Raw genomic sequence first — 7,017 nt, forward strand, 5'->3', positions numbered from 1 at the left:
AACTGTGGTGTTGGAGAAGACTCTTGAGAGTCCCTTGGACTGCAAGGAGATCCAACCAGTCCATTCTGAAGGAGATCAGCCCTGGGATTTCTTTGGAAGGAATGATGCTAAAGCTGAAACTCCAGGACTTTGGCCACCTCATGCAAAAAGTTGACTCACTGGAAAAGACTCTGATGCTGAGAGGGATTGGGGGCAGGAGGAGAAGGAGACGACGGAGGATGAGATGGCTGGATGGCATCACGAACTTGATGAACGTGAGTCTGAGTGAACTCTGGGAGATGGTGATGAACAGGGAGGCCTGGCGTGCTGCGATTCATGGGGTCGCAAAGAGTCGGACACGACTGAGCGACTGAACTGAACTGAATAGGTAAGCACAACTAGCATGCAGATCTTGGTTTCTAAAAGCTTTTTCCAATAAAAGCAACAAAGGCTCCCTGGGGAAGATTCTAGAGCTGGGCAGACAACATAGAAGAAAAGCTTGTAGTACCAGGAAGTAAGAAAGTGCTAAAATTTATCTGTCTGTCTAGAGGAGTATGTTCAAGTGACACAGGATCCAACTGAAAAGGCTCCAAGGATCAAAGCTGGAACAGTTTGAACAATAAAATAAATAACATAGTACTAAATTATCACTTAAAGTATAAATAAATATATTTGAGTTTCTACTAATATAAATGAGAGTGAAAGTGAAAGTGAAGCCGCTCAGTCCTGTCCGACTCTTTGCGACCCCGTGGACTGTAGCCTACCAGGCTTCTCTGTCCACGGGATTCTCCAGGCAAGAATACTGGAGTGGGTTACCATTTCCTTCTCCAGGGGATCTTCCCGACCCAGGGATCGAACCCGGGTCTCCTGCATTGGAGGCAGACGCTTTAACCTCTGAGCCACCAGGGAAGCGAGAGAAGAGCTAAATCTCCCCTGCGTAAGAATTCTAAATAAATTATATCTCTCTCAAAGAGAGATATAATCATCCCCTGGTGGCTCAGAGGTTAAAGCGTCTGCCTGCAATGTGGGAGACCTGGGTTCGATCCCTGGGTCAGGAAGATCCCCTGGAGAAGGAAATGGCAACCCACTCCAATATTCTTGCCTGGAGAATCCCATGGATGGAGGAGCCTGGAGGGCTACAGTCCACAGGGTCACAAAGAGTCGGACACGACTGAGCGACTTCACTTTCACAAAGAGATAGAACATAACCCCTTACCTTTAAGTGTGGAGTGTGTATAAGGCTTCTTTCCAAAAAGTCAGATGAAAAGTGGGAAGAAAAGAGTAGTTTTATGGTGCAAAAGCCTGACAAGCACTCAGAGAGGGGATCAAGGTCAACATCAACAGGAATAAGTCACATACTACTGTACACGTCCCTGATAGGATGCCATGAGAATAGTTCTTTATCTCTATGATATTCCTTCCAAAAACCCAGTCTAGTCTTGAGAAAAACATGAATAAACCCAAGTTAAAGGATATTCTATAAAATACCTGACTCAAAAATTACTCCTCAAAACTGTTAAGGTCATCAAAAACAAGGAAAATCTGAGAAACTGTCACAGCCAAGAGGAGTCCAGGGAGGCATAACAACTAAATATCCTGGAACAAAAAAAGGGATATTAGGTAAAACTAAGGAAGTCTGAATAAACTGTGGGCCATAACAAATAATGATGTATCAGTATTCATTCATGAGCGGTGACAAATGCATCATACAAATGTAAGATCTTAACAATAAAGAAAACTGGGAATCAGATATACAAGAACTTTCTGTATTATTTTACAACTATTCTAGAAATCCAAAACTATTATAAAATTCAAAGTTTAATAAACAATATAATAAGGCTGGTAGGACAGTAACAATAACAAAAAAGGTACAAAAAAGTAAAAGAAAACATAGAAAATATGGGACAAAAAGAAAACAGACAGCAAAGATGAATATACTACTACTACTACTACGTCGCTTCAGTCGTGTCCGACTCTGTGCGACCCCATAGACGGCAGCCCACCAGGCTCCGCCGTCCCTGGGATTCTCCAGGCAAGAATATTGGAGTGGGTTGCCATTTCCTTCTCCAATGCATGAAAGTGAAAAGTCAAAGTGAAGTCGCCCAGTTGTCTCCGACTCTTAGCAACCCCATGGACTGTAGCCCACCAGGCTCCTCTGTCCATGGGATTTTCCAGGCAAGAGTACTGGAGTAGGGTGTCACTGCCTTCTCCAAAGATGAATATATACTAAACCACATAGATAATTGGGCTTCCTTGTTAGCTCAGCTGGTAAAGAATCCGCCTGCAATGCAGGAAACCTGGGTTCCATCCCTGGGTTGGGAAGACCCCATGGAGGAGGGCATGGCAACCCACTTCAGTGTTCTCACCTGGAGAATCCCCATGGACAGAGGTGCCTGACAGGCTGTAGTCCATCGGGTCACAAAGAGTTGCAACTGGGGCAACTAAGCACAGCACAACATATAGATAATTATGTTAACTCTAAGTGTTCTAAATGTTATTTACTGATATAATATCTGATCAATTAAAAGTCATCTATTGTCAATTAGAAAGATAAACAACCCAATCAAATATGAACATAAGGCCTGAATAGACATTCTGTTATCCAAAGAGGACATACAGAGAATTCCTTGGCAGGCCAGTGGTTAGGACTCTGCACTTCCAGTGCAGGGGGCCTGGTTGCAGAATTAAGATCCAGCAAGCACAGCCAAAAACAAAACGAACAACCCCAACAAAACAAAAAAACAAAGAAGACATTTGGATGGCTAACAGACACATGAAAAGAGGCTCAGTATCATTAGTTATTAGAGAAATGCAACCCAAAACATGTGATATCACCTTACACCTGTCAGCATAGCTAACATCAGAAAGTCTACAAATAAATGCTGGAGAGGGTGCAGAGCAAAGGGAAGCCTTGTACATTGTTGGTGGGAATATAAATTGGTGCAGCCACTGTGGAAAACAGTATGGAGGTCCCCCAGAAACCTAAAAATGGCCCTAGCATATGATCTAGCAATGCCACTCTGGATATCTATCAGAAAAAACAAAACACTAATTCAAAAAGTTACCTGTACCTCAGTGTTCATGGCAGCACTATTTACAATAGCCAAGATGTGAAAGCAACCCAAATGCCCATCAACAGATGAATTGACAAAGAAGGTATGGGATATAACAATGGAATATTATTCACCCATAAAAAGAATGAAATTCTGCATTTGCAATGACATGGACAGACTTAGAGAATATTATGCTTAGTGAAATAAGTCAGACCGAGAAAGACAAATACAATGTGATATTACTTACATGTGGAATCTAAAAAATGATACAAGTGAATGTATATGCAAAACAGAAACAACTCACAGAATATAGTGGTTACCAAAAGGGAGAGGAAAGGGGGAGGGGAAATTAGGGATTACAAGATCATATTACTATGTTTACAAACTACAGTGCCATCCTGTCTCATCTGAAAGTGAAAGTCACTCAGTCGTGTCCAACTCCTTGCAACCCTATGGACTGAATTCTCCAGGCCAGAATACTGGAGTAGGTAGCCTTTCCCTTTTCCAGGTGATCTTCCCAATCCAGGGATCAAACTCAGGTCTCCCACATTGCAGGCAGATTCTTTACCAGCTGAGCCACAAGGGAAGCACAACAAAATTGGCGTGGGTAGCTCATCCATTCTCCTGGGGATCTTCCCGACCTAGGAATTGAACCGGGGTCTCCTGCATTGCAGGCGGATTCTTTACCAACTGAACTATAAAGGAAGCCCAAGTCTCATCTGAGGGGGTAGAAAAACAATTCAGAAATATTTGTGAAGTTCATAGTCCGGAGGCCTAAGCTCACTAAAGACTGAGACCTAATCATAGGACCACTGAACGCTTCTCCTCCCCCACAGCTCAGCCACATCACTAAAGGCCCATTTATAACAGCCCTTAGATTTATGGATAATAAATGAAGCTGTAGTTGCTTTACACCCCATGGTGCCTAATCCTTATACTCTATTGTCTGAAATTCCTGGATAAGCCAAATATTTCTCAGTAATTGATTTAAAATATGCCTTCTATTCTGTGCCTTTGGTGGATGAAAGTTGATTCCTATTGGCTTTTGAAGAACCTACTTAGCCAGCTTCACAGTTAACCTGGACAGTTTTGCCCCAGAGATTTCATGACAGCCCCCACCTGTTCGGGCAAAATTTGTCACAGGATCTACAAAACTTTAATAGCTCCGAAGCAGTGGTGCTGCAGTATGTAGATGATAATCTGCTCTGTGCTGCCACAGAGGAAGCTTGCTCACAAGCCTCAGATTTCTTAAACGTTCTGGCAGGCTGAGGTTACATGCCCTCAAGTGAAAAGGCTCAGCTTTGCCAACAATCTGTTAGATATCTGGGCCTAATCATATCAGAAGGGACAAGGGTCATAGGCACTGAGAGAATTAAACCTATACAAAATCATCCCCTGGTGGCTCAGAGGTTAGAGCATCTGCCTGCAATGTGGGAGACCTGGGTTTGATCCCTGGGTCGGGAAGATCCCCTGGAGAAGGAAATGGCAACCCACTCCAGTATTCTTGCTTGGAGAATCCCATGGATGGAGGAGCCTGGAGGGCTACAGTCCATGGGGTTGCAAAGAGTCGCACACGACTGAGCGACTTCACTTTCACTTTTATCTAGTCAGTCAGTGAAGTTGCTCAATCGTGTCTGATTCTGCAATCCCATGGACTGTAGCCTACCAGGCTCCTCCATCCATGGAGTTTTGCAGTCAAGTCAAACTAAGTCAATTCCATCAATCCAATCTCATCAAATCCAATCAATCTAGATTTGATTGGTTATGAATTGACAGTGATCTGCATCAGCTCACTTCCTCAGATATTCCCCAGAAATACTTTATTTTCTTTGATTGTTTAAAATATTCCATGGACTATAGCCTGCCAGACTCTTCTGTCCATGGAATCCTCCAGGCAAGAATATTGGAATGGGTTGGCTTTCCCTTCTCCAGGGGATCTTCTTGACCCAGGGATTGAACCCGGATCTCCTGAATCGCAGGCAGATTCTTAACCATTTGAGCCACCAGGGAAGCCCCTTAACATATCCTACTTGTGTGTGCTCTTGGCTCTCCTGGGATGCAGGGAGAGCCTCAAGGCCATCTTTCTCATTTTCATGTTCTTTCCTCTTGCCTACTGCCCTGGCTCTCTACTAGCACTTTAGCAATTGCTGCAATTCCCAGTGATATGCAGGCCATTGAATGAATAGAAACCTTCACACATTAGTTATTTAACAAATTGGTAACGAAATTATAGTTTATGTGCAGAGCACCTAACCATTTTGATGTGTTTTTAAGTCCAACATCTCATTTTTTTCCTCTACAACTTCCCTTTGGACTCAGTAGTGTGGACGTGTTAGTAGCTCAGTCATGTCCAACTCTTTGCAACCTCGTGGACTGTAGCCCACCAGACTCCTCTGTCCATGGAATTCTCCAGGCAAGAATAGTGAAGTGGGTTGCCCTTCCCTTCTCCAGAGGATCTGCTCGACCCAGGGATCAAACCTGCATCTGTTGTGTCTCTTGTGTAGCAGGCAGATTCCTTACCACTTGAGCCATTGGGGAATCCCTAACTAGGAGTAACAGATCAGAAAATTGAAGTCTGGGAAGTTGTTGCTTACAAAAGGTCATACTGTGAATTATTGGTTGTGTTCATGTTAGGATCCATTTCTTATTCTGCTGTCCTTGCCTTGACACCAACACTGTGATGATGTTTAGTTCATCCAGTTGACCCACAGTGAAGTTATTATTTCTTCCCATTTCTGCAAGCGGGAAGGAGATGGAGGCCCAGTCATTTGAGTTTTGACCTGGCTCTAAATTGTGCCAATAGGACTGGAACTGTGGTCTCCTTGATTGAACCTGTTGCTGTTTAGTCACTTCAGTCGTGTCTGACTCTTTGTGACCCCATGGACTGTAGCCTGCCAGTCTACTCTGTCCATGGGATTTCCCAGGCAAGAATACTGGAATGGGTTGTCATTTCCTATTCCAGGGGATCTTCCTCATCCAGGGATCAAACCCGTATCTCTTGCCTCATCAGGCAAGTTCTTTACCACTGAGCCACCAGAGAAGTCCCTGGATTGGTGAATGTCAATCAAATCTTCCCTCTATGGGTAACCCAAAGGAGCAGACTTGTAGTTCTGAACCACACCAGGTAAACCACAATACCAACTCTGTCCATTTTCTTAATGTAGCATCTTAATTAGGTCAAGTTATTTTGTTGGGAGTGATGGTGGGAGGCTCCAGGTATGGTGAATTCCAGAAAGGAAACCTTACTCATAGGTGCTTTTGGAGACTCATGGAGCACAGAGGATGACACAGATTGTTTCCTTCCCCATCAGGGCACTGCTTGTGCATATAGGAGCCCACCCTGGAGGCTAACTGGGATCTCCCTTCTCACTTCCCTTCCCCTCTGCTCTCAGACCACCCCTCCCAGGGCCCTGTCTCAGCTGAGTGCTTTCAGGCTGAAGGAGCAGCAGCAGATTATTCTGGTTTTCCCCCCGCAGAGAAAATGGGGCTTCCCCAGTGGCTCACCAGTAAAGAATCCACTTGCAAAGCTAGGAGCTGCAGGGGACCCAGGTTCAATGCATCAGATTCTTCCCTGGGTTGGGAAGATCCCCTGGAGAGAAGGGCATGACAACCCACTCCAACATTCTTGCCTGGAGAATCCCCGTGGACAGAGGAGCCTGGAGGGCTATAGTCCATGGGGTTGCAAAGAGTTGGACACAACTGAAGTGATTTAGCATACATGCACACCAGTGAAACCAAATCCCCCAACTCAAACCACATTTATCTTGCAGATGTTAACCAGTTTTCACGGCATAGCATCCGTGAGTTACTATGCTAACCGAGCATCAGTCTCTGCTTCATTTTACAAAAGATATCTTCCCAGCAAATATCTGGGAAGTGAAGGTAAGAGAAGGGTGAGAAGGGAAGAAAACCCCAGCCTGTCCCACTTAAAGTTTTGAACATGATCATACATCCAACTTTCTCCCACTTGTTCATTCAACAATTG

General features: G+C 44.3%; 1 non-coding gene across 1 annotated transcript; it reads right to left on the reverse strand.

Annotated features, from left to right (window-relative positions):
* Window positions 1-816: 816 nt before the first annotated feature.
* Window positions 817-888, reverse strand: TRNAW-CCA. The gene has a single exon. It is a non-coding gene; the product is annotated as a tRNA-Trp (tRNA).
* Between the last annotated feature and the right edge of the window lie 6,129 nt (window positions 889-7,017).

This window comes from Oryx dammah, unplaced genomic scaffold, assembly GCF_014754425.2.
Source record: "Oryx dammah isolate SB20612 unplaced genomic scaffold, SCBI_Odam_1.1 HiC_scaffold_25, whole genome shotgun sequence".
Classification (NCBI taxonomy): Eukaryota; Metazoa; Chordata; class Mammalia; order Artiodactyla; family Bovidae; genus Oryx; species Oryx dammah.